This window comes from Cupressus sempervirens, chromosome 2 (genome assembly GCF_028749045.1).
Source record: "Cupressus sempervirens isolate cs-2001-9-10 chromosome 2, ASM2874904v1, whole genome shotgun sequence".
Taxonomy (NCBI): domain Eukaryota; kingdom Viridiplantae; phylum Streptophyta; class Pinopsida; order Cupressales; family Cupressaceae; genus Cupressus; species Cupressus sempervirens.
The window spans coordinates 253968607-253984708 of record NC_143119.1 but is presented as its reverse complement, the minus strand read 5'-3'; positions in this window follow the sequence as shown (position 1 = coordinate 253984708).

The window sequence follows — 16102 nt, the reverse complement described above, 5'->3', positions numbered from 1 at the left end:
TCCTATTTATGGTCAAATACAAAGCAAGTAATAGTTCTGCAAGATCCTCAAGATCCATCCAAAAATCCTAGCTAGTCCATATTTGTAACACAACAAAACTCTGGTAGAAACCCTTAGCAAGATCTAAACTTGTGCTCACAAGACACCAAGTAATCTCCTTGTTTCCCAAGCCATAGCTACTAGCTCTTCTCAAACTTCACTCCTCTTTCACATCCTCTTCTCCAAGCTAGATGATTATGACTAAGTACTACACAAGATCCCCTTACTTATACACAACTAAGCCACAAAAAGTCCTAGTAAGTTACACAATAAATAAACTCTTATATTAAAAGGACATTTAAGCCACAAGTCAACACACAACACAAATTTAATACATACAAGCAAAGTAAATTCCAAGATTGATCCACACTAGAAAATGATCATAGAAAACTCGATTAAAATAAGACCAAGACATGACCAAGCATCAGAAGAACCACTTCTGAGTATCAAAAAATACACCAAGCATAACCAAGATCACACAAGCATAGTCGAGCACTAGTATGTGTTGAGTCCACCAGTATTCAAGTCCCTTCATTGACTAAGCTACTCGTTCAAAACTACAAACAAGCATCATCAAACTCCTAGTGTATGTTGAGTTCCCATAAGCATCACAAAGTACCTTTAGCGATCGAGCTCCTTCAACTCCAAATCCAAAATCCCTTTAACATGTAGGGTTTCTAATAACCCTAGGATGCTCTTACATCACACACCCTAGGTAAAAAAATATGTTCTTAGTAGCTAGAAGAACATCTTCTAAGATTAAACATATAAATCCAAAACTGGTTCTTCATATTCATATCCTCCAAGTCTTCAACTTGTACATTCTTTCCATTGTTCCACTTTTGCTTCTTCACATCCATCCTCAGTGCACTACAGGTGTTCTTTCCATGTTGATCTCTAACCTTCAATTGAACTCAACTACCAATACTCAAGTTCCTTCTACTAGGTTCTTCATTCTATAATGGAATTAGGGAATTCTTCATTCTACCTTCCTTAATGGGTAACTACACCAAGTTGTGGTGCCTAAAAGATGACGCCTTTTTTTTATTTTCTAGTTTTCAAAAGTGCATATGCCCTATAGTGTGCACATGCTATGGCTTGGGTATCCCAAGCCATAGTGCTTACACACTATAGTCTGTACGCATTATAGCACATACACACTTTTCAAAAAAAATAAAATTATAAAGTGCATATGCGCTATTAAGAATTAAATTTCAATAGCATGTACACGCTATATTGTGTATGCAATATAGCGCATACACGCTTTTAAAAAAATAAAAAAATAATAAAGTGCATACGCGCTATTTAGAATTAAATTTAAAAAGCTTTAATAGTGTGCACACGCTATTTAAAGCTTTGCATTCTACCAAGCCCAAAAAACCTTGGGGATCCAACATAAAGGTTTGGAGTTTGTAAATTGGTCTGAGATGTGTTTTGCTGCAAACATACAAAAAAATGATTGATTTTTCTTATGTGCTCTCCTTCAAGTTTCCTCATGGTTGATCATTGATAAAATCAAGTTACGTGACATTGTAGGCCTCTGTATTAGCTATATAGCCATATAATTTATTTTTTATTTGAACTATTTCAAGCCATTCATCTATAATTTTTTTTGAATGTATGTCCATTTTTTTGTCAAAAACCAACATGTACTAATTGGGCTGTAGATTTTAGCCCATTCACCGAATTTTATAACAACTTAGTTTTTTAGAAACTAGACTCCATTCTACACACTTTTAAAAAAAAAGAATTTTTGATTTTAGATTAGCTTTTAATCATTTCTTAGGGGAGCACACATATATTTCACATTTATAGGATGTTTCTAATTTAAAAATTCATTAAAAAAAATACACATTATAAAATTACCCAAAAAATCTAGGACAAACTACATAGAGTTAGGTAACTTTTGACCTAATTGGTTAACGAATTTCAAAAAAAATAGTTAAAATTTCAGAGGGGGCAGACTTTTTACTATGTTATGTTTTTTTGGAATAAATAGTACCACTTTTTTTGGCCCCCTTTTTTGAAGACCTAAAACTAAACCATTTTGGAAAAAAATTAGTAGTTTAGAAACTAGATTCAAAGGACTACTACTTTTGTTTTTGTCATATCTTAAAATTTTGAGCGCAACTATCTTCAAATTTATGTTGAAGTTTAGAAATTGTTGATTTCAAAAAAAAGGTGTCCACTTATACCCCCCTTTTGGCACCACAACTTGGTGCACTTACCCCAATGGTAATTACATTCCTAACATAATCATGCATAGCCCTATAATCATTTTGCCAAGGTCTACCAGGAAATCTATGACAAGTACTCATGTCCAAAATATCACACACCACTTGATCCTTATATTGCCAAATCTAAAAATCAACAAGACATTTCTCCCTCACTTCTAAAGCATGTTCATCTTGCAACCATCCAATCCTATAAGGAAAAGGATGTCTCATTATCCTCAAACCAAGTTTCTGAACCATCTCCTAAACAACGAGGTTATCAGTACTACCACCATCCAAAATTACATTGCATATTTTACTGCCAAACTTATAATGATTCCTTAAAAAAAAAAGTCTTTAACAAGGTTTCAGTGTCCTCTTAGCAAATAATAATTGTCAAGTTAACAAACTCTCTCCCTACTCAGGTTCACTAATATGATCTTTAGCTTGATTCACAATAGTATCTCTCCTATCACAAGCCTTCTATGAACATTTTTAAGCTCTGTGTCCTTCTTCACCACATCTGTAGCAAGTACCCTTAAATGAACATATGTCCATCCTTTTTGTTTTGATGTGGAGACTATTCAGACTCAAAGGTTTATTTGGTGCAATTTCTCCCTAGATTATTTCAAGGGGGGTTTAGGGGTAGCATCCCCAAGATGGGTTCAAGGGGTAACACTCTTGTAGGGTCTTGGAGTAGCATTCCCTATCACAGTATAGGATGGTGTCAAGGGGAAATTCCCCCATGGGGTTTTGGGGTGTAGCATCATCGAAGCCAAAACTGAACTTATATTTTAAAAGGTGTTGGCTGCTATTTTTTTTTCTATTGGACGACTTCTTCTAGCCTTAATTTTGTAAGTGGAAAAAGGTTGTATAAAATGTCTTAGTGTTAGGGATTTCATAATGTATGGTGATAGTGTAGCTTCTTGTAGTGTTATTAAGCTATAAGGGATTGTAGATTATAATCATTACATAATAATAATATTGGATTTGTTGTTGGTGGATGTAGACCATGGATTGGGTGTACCATGTTAAATCCTTGTGTCTTGTGTTCTCTTCTTTATGATCTATTATTTCCTTATATTGTTGTATTTTCATGTAACTATTATTTTTGTTCGTGGTTAATCCTAACAAGTGGTATTAGAGCAAAACTATCATCATTTTTTTTAAAGCTAGACTGTCATCATTTTTTTTAGCTATCCTTGGCAAGAAAGTCTCACGATTGAGTGAGAATCTCATGGTGTAGTGGGAGAAATGGAAGATGAGGGTAAGCTAAAGGTTGAGAAGTTTAATGGGTAGAACTTTCAGTTATGAAAAATAAAAATGGAGGACTATCTTTATCAGAAGGATTTATGGAAGCCATTGGAAGGAAAAACCAAGAAAAAGGGAATTATGAAAGACGAGGACTAGGATATTTTAGTTAGAAATTCACTTGGAAGTATTTGATTATGCTTGGAACCATTAGTGATATTTAACATTACAAAAACAAAGATGATGGAAGAGTTGATGCAAACCCTAGAAAAACTATATGAAAAACCCTTTGCTTCAAACAACGTATTTCTTATGAAGCATTTATTTAATATGAAGATGGAAGAAGGTGGATCTATTACATATTATTTAAATGAGTATAATAATGTTACTAGTCAGTTATCTAATGTGAATGTAAATTTTGATGAAGAAACTAGACCTCTCTAGATTTTGTGTTCTTTTCCTAAAACGTGGACTGGCTTGGTAATGGCTACCAGTAATTATGTTTCTATATCTAATACCCTAAAATTTGATGATGTGATTGGTGTTATTTTGAGTGAGGAAACTCATTGGAAAACCTCAGGTGGATCTACATCAATAAGTAATTTTAATGCACAAAGAAGAGGTAGAATGAATGAGAGAGGAAACAATTATGGAAATCATGGGAAATCAAGAGGAAAGTCAAAGGGAAAGAGGTCTCTATCCAGAGGACCAAGAGATTTCTGGTACTATGGGAAACTAAGACATAAGAAGAAAGATTGTTGGACTCAAAAGAACAATGAAGTAGAAAAAAATATGGAGACAAGGATGAAAATGTGGCGAGTAAAAATTCTGAAGATGATGCTTTACTTCTTTCTTTATAAAGTGTTGATGATTCTTGAGTTTTAGATTCTAGGGCTTCATCTCATTCTATACCCCATATAGGTTATTTTATTCATTATATCCAAGGGGATTTTGGGTTTGTTTATTTAGGATATAATGAAACCTATAAAATTGTTGGAAAGGGAAAAGTTAAGATTAAGTTGCAAAATGGGAATATTTGGCTACTACATGAGGTAAGACATGTTCCAAGGCTGAGTAGAAATTTAATTTCAATAGGGCAACTCGGTGATGAGGGTTGTGTAGTTACTTTCAATGATAAAAATTGGAAGGTTTCAAAAGTTTCCCTTGTAGTAGAAAAAGGTTTTAAAGTAGGCTCCTTATATCTTTGTACATGTCATACTATTCCTTCTCCCTTAATTGTTTTAGAGAAAAATAAAAGTTCAGGAACAGTTGGTGTAGTTGAGCAAGGAGAACAAACAATAGCTATAGATTATGATACTGTGTTATAGCACAATAGACTTGGGCACATGAGTGAGAAAGGTATGAAATTAATTCATTCAAAGAAAGTTTTACCATTTGAAAAATGTGTCAATATGGATTTCTGTGAAAGTTGTGTATATGGAAAACAAAAGAGAGTGAGTTTTGTGAATAGTGGGAAGGAAATGAAAAATGAGAAATTGGAGCTTGTGTATATAGATGTATGTGGACCAGTTTGGTTATCTTTCATTCATTGATGATGCAACTATAAAAGTATGGGTTTATTTCCTTAGACATAAATATGATGCATTTTAAACTTTTAAGAAATGGAAATACTTGGTTGAGAATAAGACTGGTAAAAAAATAAAATTTCTTAGATATGATAATGGTTGTGTGTATTGTAGAAATTAATTTGAAGATTATTTTTCCTATAATGGTATTCATAGATAGAAAACTATTCCAAGGACTCCACAAAATAATGAAGTGGTTGAATGCATGAATAGGACAATAATGGAACATGCAAAGAACATGAGGTTGCATGTTGGGCTGCCCTTAAACATGTGTGTAGAGGCTACCAATACTGATGTATATTTTATTAATAGAGGTCCCTCTACTCCTCTAGGTTGTGATATTCTAGAGGAAGCATGGATTGGTAAGAAGGCGAGTTATTCTTTTCTCAAACCCTTTGGTTGTGAAGCATTTGCACATAGAGATTTTGAAAATAGAATCAAGTTGAAAGATAATTCAGAGAAATGTGTATTTGTTGGATATGACATTGATGAATTTGGTTATAGGATTTTGGATTTTCAAAATCATAAAATTGTAAGAAGTAGGGATGTCATATTCAATGAGAAAGTGTTGTACACAGATCTGTTGTAGCAACATGAGAAGAAAGAAAATGATTATGTAGTGTTGGATGATACTGCAAAAGATGATATTCTAGTAGTTCATCATGATGAAATGTTAGATGGTCAACAAGGCTAAGCAGACCTCTAAAAATATTTTCTCCTTCTTTGTATTATATTTTACTGACTGATGCTAGTGAACTTGAATGTTATAATGAAGTTGTGTAGGTGGATACAAAGATTCAGTGGGAGTTTGCAATGAAAGAAGAAATGGACTCCTTTTTGAAAAATAAGACATGGGATTTATGCAAGCTTCCTTTAGGTAAAAGGACTTTATAGAATAAATGAGTTTATAGGTTAAAAGAAGAGAATTTAGGTAAGAAAATATTTAAATTCAGGCCGGTGGTAAATGGATTTGCATAGAAAAGGGCTCTGATTTTGATTAGATATTTTCTCCTATTGTTAAAATGACTTCTATTATTACTATTTTAAATATTGTGTCTGTTGAAGATTTGCATTTGGATTAGCTTGATGTTAAAACATCCTTTATTCATGGTAATTCAGATGAAGATATATATATATATATATATATATATATATATATATATATATATATATATATATATATATATATATATATATATATATATATATATATATATATATATATTATGGAATAACCATAGGGATTTAAGGTCAAAGGTACAAAGAACTTAGTGTGCAAATTGAAGAATAATTTATATGGCTTGAAGCAAGCACCTCGGCAATGGTATGTGAAATTTGACAATTTTATGCATGAGCATGGATATAGTAGGTGTCATTCAGATCATTATGTTTATTTTAAGAGGTTGGATGATGACAACTACATTATTTTATGTTTATATGTTGATGATATGCTTGTAGCTGGGTCTAACATAGGTCACATTAAGGGGCTAAAAAAATAGTTTGATCATTCCTTTCATATGAAGGATTTGGGGGCAGCAAAAAAAATCATTGGTATTAAAATTTGTAGAGATAGGAAGGAAAAAAAATTGACATTATCTCAGGTTGATTATATTGAGAAGGTGTTGCAACGTTTCTCTATGGTGAATGCTAAATCTGTCAACACACATTCACCTATTTATTTGAAATTTACTAAGGAGATGTGTCCAAAGACACAAGAAGAGGAGGATAAGATATCCAAGGTACCTAATGCTTTAGATATAGGGAGCTTAATGTATGCTATGGGATGTTTTGACATTACAATCAAGTTTTTTTATTAGTAACTCACACTTAGTCAATTGGTTAAGCTACTACCAAACTTATCTTTCAGTTTGTAGTGTTAACAGAGTACTACAGTTGCTACTGAGTTTCAAAATCAGTATTCAATTCACACTGAGTAGTATTTACTGAGTTGATCAATAATAGTGCTAACCAAGCTTCACAATATTAATCGAGTTTCATAGTGTTGACCATGGTCTCTAGTGTCTATCGAGCTCATAGTGTGTCTATCGAGCTCATAGTGTCAGTAATGTGAATCTAGTGTTGATCGAGCCAAGGAGGGTCAACCAAGTGATTCAGTTTATACTAAGCTTATAGTGTTAGTGTTGACCGAGTCACTAGTTCTGACCAAGTCCATACTACTTTGAAGTGATTAGTATAAGCTAAGCTTCTATGTCTACCAAGTGCATGAGGATGTCAAGTGTTGATAATAGAATCTAAGTATCAGAACCTCACCGAGTTTTTCTTCAAAACTCAAGTGTCAAAAGTTGAGCTGACTTTGTGATCTTATTGGAAATCTATGTTGTAGCTAACTTTGATGTATTGTATCATATCCAAATATATATAAGATGTGATGATGTGAATATAGAGAGTAGAAGTGCAAAGTGAAAAGGCTACAAGTAGTATAAGGAACAACAAAGATTTATCTATCACAGCAATGTGATCCTTACATTTCAAAAGAATATCTACGAGTAAATTAGAGTTGCAGATAAGAGATTAGCCACTGGTTCATCCTAATAGGTGTATTAATTAAATCCTTTAACATGCTAGAATTAAAAGTCTTTTGAAAATCTCTTTATCAAGTGCATGCTTCATTGCATATTTTATAAATCCTTTAACAAGGTGGACCTAGTAGTCCTTATTGCTCCTAATAGGGAAGGTCATCAAAAGTGATCAATTATAAGCCTTAACTAACCAACTTTATACTGTAGTACTAAAGGTTGTGGGTATCATCCCCACCCTAGTTTTACTTTCTATTTGGAAGGTTTCTGGGTCACCATATGTTATGTCAAAGTGTTATGAGTGTTTTACTATTTTCATTCTTTCATGCATGCAATTACATCATAATATATATGAAGGATTAATTGGTGAAATAAGGTTAAGTTTTCTTGATTCTTGATTCACCCCCCCCTCTCAATAACCTAGCCTATTCTATATTTCTATCAAGTGGTATCAGAGCATTTGTGGTTCTTAGAGAAGAAGTTTAATAGCTTGAGAAAAGATCAGAGGCAATGGAGGTATATGGGCTAGATAAGGCTATTGACAATGAAAAGCTAGATTTGGAATTGGCTATTAGGAAACTAAAGAAAGAAAATGAGGAACTCTCTCAATCATTAAAAAGAAGAAAAGATCTTGTAGTAAAAATAAATGAAAATCTCTACACTAAAGAAATAATTGAAGACATCTATCCAAAAAGAAATTTAGATGAAGTTGATGAAGTAATTAAAGATCTATTAGAAAAGAATTCCAATCTTCAAGAAAAAATTAGAAAGCTGAAAAGGGAAAAAGAAATTCAGCTAGTAAGACTATGTGAGGTCATGGAAGAAAAAGAAAAAGCCAAAGAAGAGATAGAAGAAAATAATAATGAAATTCAACATCTATCCCTACAGCAAACAAACTTCATTGATCAACTTACTAATGCAAATGAAGAAATCATGAATCTAAGATCAGAGAATGATCTAAATAATGAAGAGAAAAAAAATGAGAGAATGTTGAAATCTCAACTAGACATGAATCAATTGAATGAGAAAAGTCAATAAATATAGAAAGGCAAAGCAGGAATATAATGCATAGAAGAAGGTGAATCATCCAGGCAAGGAGCTCAAAAGAATCAAATACCTACTTGCAATCACTGTGGTAAGTTAGGTCATACATCAAACAAATGTTGGAGTAATGGTAAAGAAAATTTCAATGGAAAGTGTTACAATTGCAATAAGCACGGTCATAGAGAAAGTGAATGCAAGGAGAAACCTAAATTTGAAGGTAAATGTCACAAGTGCAAGAAAGGACACAAATCTTCTGAATGCAAAACAAAGATATTGAACCCAATAGAATAGATTGTGAAAGTTATATTCATATGGGACTACATCACATGTTGTAGATGCCACTACTATGGAGAATTTAGGCACATTGGAGAAAATTATGTAAAACATCACATGAGGAAAAGAGACACCACTAGAAGATGTTTCATTTGTACAAAACTTAGACATCTTGCCAAGAGCTATATGAACACTAGAAGGATTGAAGATGAAAAGAAAGCCAAAGCTGAATATATAAAGAAACAAATGAGGCAATAATGGATTCCAAAATCTTCTGAGAATGCAAGTCTGAGTCATAAAGTAGATGTCACTCAAGAATTTCAACATGATCTTCCATAGGATAAATGGAACTGAGAATTTGAAGTAGACATATCACATTAGTTCTAGCTATCTAGAAGGAAAGATCCATATCAACATTTAAGATGTAAAGGGTTCACTAAGTAATTGCAAAAATTCAAGACCTTATCGAGCTAGGTCGAGTTGCAAGACCCTACCGAGCAAGGTCGGGATACACTAAAACATTGTGTTTTCACCAAGCTATGAGTGACTCTACTGAGCATAAAGGTTGAACCGAGCAGAAGAAAAATTGTCACCAAATGAGAGAACATACCAAGAATTTATGGTGATTGAAAAGTTCAAATTTGTTAGAAGGAAGGAAATTAAATTCATTTTTTACAGTGAATTTTTTAGAGCTATTTGCAAAGGGTGATTTCTATGCTTCCAAGTGGTCTGTGTGTTTGTTGTTGAAGATTTTTGTGTTTTCATAAACCATATTGAGCATGGTGTCTAATAGCAACAAAATTAGGAAAGGATCTTAGATGTTGGTTTGAGGAGTCGATTAGAAGGCACCAAACTTCAAATTTAGTCTAGCAATTGCAGAAGTACTTGACCCAACTGGAGCTCAATCACAGATTCCACCCAAGGTATTACTCATTAATGATATTTATTCAAATTTTCAATGTTCAATACAAGAAATTAAAACCCTAGAGATGGATGAGACTCTAGAAAAGTTGTGTGTGAATGGTGTGTTGAAACTTGAGAATAAATATTTGGAGACCAGGGATTTAACACACATTCCACATATGCCCCAAGACTTTCAGATTAAATGGATAATGTTTATTCTCAGCCATGTACATAATGTGTAATTATGGTTGGAATAGCCTATTCATATCACAAAGAAAATGATTCATCAAATCACAGGGCTCCCAATGTTGAACAAAGAAAAGACTGCCAAAACCCTTATTCAGGTAGAACTAGAAAACAAGGCTCTTGCCAAATGGGATGGAAGAGGAATGAAGATCAGCAATGTGACTAACCTAGAGCTAAAATTTGGAATTTATGTGATCACTCATAAGATCTACCACTCCAGTCATCTCAATAGCGTGTCATGTGAGGTAGTTGATCTGGCTCTCAAGGTAGTGAAGAAAAACCTATCCTTCGACCTTATCGAGTTAATGCTAAATCAATTCAATAAGAACATGGAGAGCATCAATATTTCAAAGAAAAATAAATGTAAGTTTGGTTCACTCTTAACTTGTTTATTCTTCTATGTGGAAAAATTCTTCCCTTCTAAAGGTTTAGTCATATGGAGAAAAGAAGTACCAATGTTATATTAGATAAATGAATATATAGCAAAGATGGTTGAGAACTTTGTCAATATCATGGACAAATATTTTGATTCATTCAAGGGAAAGATGAATAAAAGATGTAGAATACCTAAGAAACTTGTAGAATACTATAAGGATGATGTTTTTTTCATGGTAGACTATGACAAAGTGTACAATGAAGTATTCAAACTTAGAGTGGTGTGGGTTAAGCCTCTAAGCTATGAGGTTAACATTGATGACACCATGGATATCATTGAGGCACTATTTAATGAACCTATGGATCCAAAGGCAACACATGTTGGTACTTATGAAGAAGCCAAAACTAGAATAGAACTTGAAATTAAGCTTCCTCAAGTAGTTAGTAAAGGAAAGAAGAGGATAGAAAAACTACGGCAAGAAAGTTCTACTTTCCTATTGACTGAAGGAAAAAGGAGATGATGTGGAAGAAGATGAAGTAGAGGATGAAGCAAAAGAACCAAAGTTTATGGAAGAAGAGCCTATAAGGAAGAAAGGTAAGGTTATCATAACCAAACCTACTAATTCATCTACTGGAGTATTCACAAGAAGAGTATCAAGATAAAGAAAGAGATTGAAATTTAGTGAGGAGGATGTCGAGGAAATTATTTTCAATATGCCTCCACCTACATTTCAAGAAAAATTAAAGGAAATTGAAAGAGGAGCTAGAATTGAAAATTTCAAATCTCTCAAATATGAAACCAAGAGTGTAGGTGAGAAGAAGAAAGTTGAAGACACAATGATGTCAAAATTAGGTAAATGGAAATACTCCCCTGATCAACTTGTACAAAAAATTCCCAATGAGCTTATGGAAGCAATCAAGCGAAGATGGGAAAATGGTAAGAAAACTACAAAAGATATATTTGAATAGACACTAAGGCAACTCATGCCAAGTCTTAGTGACAAATAGGTGAAAGAATCCATGAAGAAAAATGAGGAAAAGCTCACTTTGAAATTTAACACATTCACGATATTGGTAAATGGCATTGAATGTGTGGTGAAGAAAGATACAACTACAAGGAAGAATGTTTACAAACTTCATCAATTGGGTGATTTTTTTGTTGATGTTAGCAAAAAGGATGATGAAGATGACAATAATGATGAAGAAGATATATAAACAGATGATGTAAATCAGGATGATGAGGAGCAAGAATAGGAAGCTATAGAGGAGAATCTCCCTGAGATTTAGAGTATTGAGGAAATCGACCCAAAGAAGATTAGGGTAAAATTTAAGCAACCCCCCTCTTGAAAAAGATATAAAAATATTAGAAAATCTTACATTATTTTGCAAAAATAAAATAATTTCTTTTATTAATCGGAAAATCTTAGATTATTTAAATATTTTTAGAACAAAATTTTATAAAAATGTGGCAACTTTAAATATTTTTTGTTACTAAATTATTGGCCAAAACTTTCTAAAATTAGCCAATTGACGAAAATTAGCCACTAAAAAATATCCTGGAGAAGATTGTAGCAGCAATAATGGCCTCATTTACCCATTCTTTGAGAAAATATTTAATGCCATCAAGGTCAGAGAAAGCTTCTGCCGAGTTGGTTTTGGCAACCACTGCAACAGCATGCACCCAACCAATCTCTACACCTATTCAGTTGAGTACCATATTGACTGAAGTGATCAACACTTCATCTACTAAGAAACGAGTACCACCATCATCAAATTTGGCTATACAAAAACAATGTATTTCTAATGTTAGTGCAATATCTACCATTTTTGCTAGCCCTTCTACTTCGATTGTTGTTACAATTCCAAATGTGCTAGTAACAAGTACACGGATAGTTTAGAACAAGTCTTAAATGAGTACTAAAGTTTCAAATAAAGTTAAAGGTAAAGAAGAAGATATTGATCTCAATGAGGATATAGCTATCCCAAATTTGGATTTCTTTACTTTGAATCCTAATCAAATAAATATTATGGGTGAACTATTGCAAAAGAGAGCTAAGAAATAGAAGCTTAGAGAAGAAAAGAGCAGAGAAAAACAACTGCTTGAAGATGTAAAGAACATATTTATAGATGCACTAAGTATTCAGATTGATAGTACACAACCTATTTTAGTTCTATTAGTAGAAGTTGTCCAAAAATTTAATGAAGATCTAAATGGAAAAGAAAAGTTGTTACAAAGGATAGAGAGGAAATTTGAGAACAAGTAGCTCAGAAAATTGCAATAAATCAAGTAGAATTGTGTACTACTCTTAGTTCATTGGAAAGCTCTAGAAATAATTTAACTTCATTACTTACCAAGTTGTGTGATACATCTATCTTCACCAAGGAAATCAAAGATAAATTATCTAAGATAGATGAAGACTTGAAGGCAAGTGCACACCAGTTGTCACTTGACTTGAGCTATAGTTTTTCTCACTACTCAAAGTTCATAATTTTGACTAATTTGTAGGCATAATTATTAAGGGAAGAAGCCAAGATCAGAGCGACACTTGTAGACATCCGAGGCATGATTCTTTTGAACATGGATGCATTGTAGAAACACATTGCACATGCCAAAACTCTCATCCATGATAATAAATTCTCCATAGTTGATCACATGATGGAGTTATCAGAAAAAGTATAGATTGCATGTCATGCAAGTAAGGTGTTAAAAGAAAATTGGGACAAGACTATGGCATTGATTTTGAAGGTACATTTTGACTTCTTGTCAGATTTTTGCATTACCATGTAGGATACACCTTTGGCATTTATGTCAAAAAGGGGGACAAGTAAAGTATAAGATGATATATATATATATATATATATATATATATATATATATATATATGTATGTATGGGGGAGTAGCATAATATTATACAAATACATGTACAGATAATTAGAAAAAATATTTTACAGAAGTAATTTTGAAAAATCTCAAAACAAAGTATGTTATTGAGTTGAAGACATAGGATGAAGATAAAAGAATGTTTTGGACTTGAAATTTTGAGCATTCAATTTTTGATTGATAAGTTTTTTTGTCACTAATGCCAAAGGGGGAGATTGTTGACATTAAGGTCAAGTTTTTTATTAGTGACTCACACTTAGTCAATTGGTTAACCTACTACCAAGCTTATCTTTTAGTTTTTAGTGTTAATTGAATGCTACAGTCAATTGGTTAACCTGCTACCAAGCTTATCTTTTAGTTTTTAGTGTTAATTGAATGCTACCAAGAAATATAGATGTTACCAAGTTTTATAGTTGCTACCGAGTTCCAAAATTAGTATTCAGTTCACACCAAGCAGTATTTATCAAGTTGATTAGTCATAGTGCTAATTGAGCTTCACACTATTAATCGAGTTTCACAGTGTCAACCGTGATCTCCAGTGTCTACTGAGCTTGTAGTGTCAGTAATGTAAAGCTAGTGTTGACTAAGCCAAGGAGCGTCAACCAAGTGATTCAGTTTATATTAAGCTCATAATGTTAGTGTTGACCAAGCCATGTAGTGTCAACCAAGTGATTTAGTTTATATGCAGAGTTTTGTAGTGTTCACCAACTCACCAATGTTGATCGAGTTCAAACTACTTTGAAGTGATTAGTATGAACCAATCTTCTATGTCTACCAAGTGCATGGTCATGTTAATTATTGACAATGGTTTACGAGTATCATAACCTCACTGAGTTTGTCTTCAAAACTTGAGTGCCAGTAGTTGAGCTGACTTTGTTATCTTATTGGAAATCTATGTTGTAGCCAACTTTGATTTATTGTGTTTTGGATTGGTATATATGTAATGTATTGTATCATATCCAAGTATATATAAGATGTAATGATGTGAATATAGAGAGAAAAAGTTCAAAGTGAAAGGGCTACAAGCAGTATAAGGAACAAAAAATATTTATCCATCAAAGCAAGGTGATCTTTACATTTCAAAGGAATCTCAACTAGCAAATTAGAGTTAGAAATTAGAGTTCAACCACTAGTTCATCCTAACAGGAGTATCAATTAAATCCTTTAACAGGGTAAACTTAATATTCTTTTGCAAATCTCTTTATTGAGTGCATACTTCATTTTATGTTTTGTAAATTGTTTAACAAGGTGGACCTAGCAGCCCTTATTGCTCCTAACATGGTAGATCATCAAAAGTGATCAATTGTAAGCCTTAACTAGCCAACTTTATACTGTAGTACTAAAGCTTATATGTATCATCCCCACCCTAGGTTTACTTTCTATTCAAAAGGTTTCTATGTCACCATATCTTGTGTCAAAGTGTTATGAGTGTTTTACTATTTTTAATCTTTCATGCATGCAATTAGATCATAATATATATGAAGGATTAATTGGTTAAATAAGATTAAGTTTTCTTGGTTCTTGATTCACCCTTCCGCTCTCAGTAACTTGGCCTATCCTATATTTCCAATAATATGTACAAGGTTAGATATTGTGTAGTGGGATTTTTTAGCATGTATATGAGTCATCCAAGAATTAAGCATTGGAATGTAGTCAAATGGATTCTCAGATATTTGAGAGGAAGATATAGTAAGTGTTTAAATTTTGGGGGCTCTACTACTAATTTATAGGTCTATGTTAACTTATATTTGGTAGGGGATATTGATACTAGGAAGAGTACTATAGGTTATGTATTTACTATTGGTGGGACACCAGTGAGTTGGACTTCTCAGTTGCAAAAGGTTAATTCTTTTTCCACTATAGAGGTAGAGTATGTTTCTGCTATAGAGGAAGCCAAGGAGATGATATGGCTTTAGTTCTTCATGGAAGAATTGGGACACCCACAAAGGGATAATTATTTTTTTATAGATAGCCATAGTGCCATTAATCTTGCAAAGAATTTTTCTCTACATTCAAAGAAAAAACATGCATAGTTGCAACACCATTTCAATTTAGTCAATTTTGGATGATGGATAGTTAAAGCTGGAGAAAGATGCATACAGACCATAATCTAGGAGATATGAAGATAGTAATAAGGAAGAAGTTGAACTCCTCTTCAGCATTGGTTGGTCTTCTAGATTGAATAGAATAAAAGAACAATAGAGTACAGGTTGGTTTGATATTCCAGTGGCAGCTATAGGTTTAGTCATGCTATGATTAGTCTCCAAGTGGAAGGTTATTATTGTGGAGTCTGATCAATATCCAAGTGGGAGTTTTTTGTGATGTGGAGCCTAATTAGATTCTAAGGTTTATTCATTGCTATTTTCCCCCATATTATTTCTATGGAGGTTTAGGGGCAATGCCCAAGGGATGAAGTCAAGAGGCAATGTGTTGCAGGGTCCTAGGGTAGTGCCCTAGGTGTGCTCCTTGTTGCAGTACATGGTGGGGTTGAGGGGAAATACCTCCACAGGGGTTTTGGCAGGAAATGCCTCCAAAGCCAAAAATGACCTTATATTGTAAAAGGTGTTGACTACTATTTTTTCTGTTGGATGACTTATTCTATCCCTAATTTTGTAAGTGACAAAAGCACATATAAAATGGCTTAGGGTTAGGGATTTCATAATGCATGGTTATATTATAGCTTCTTGTTGTGGTATTGAGCTACAAGGGATTGCAAATTATAATCATTGGACAAGAATAATGTTCAACTTGCT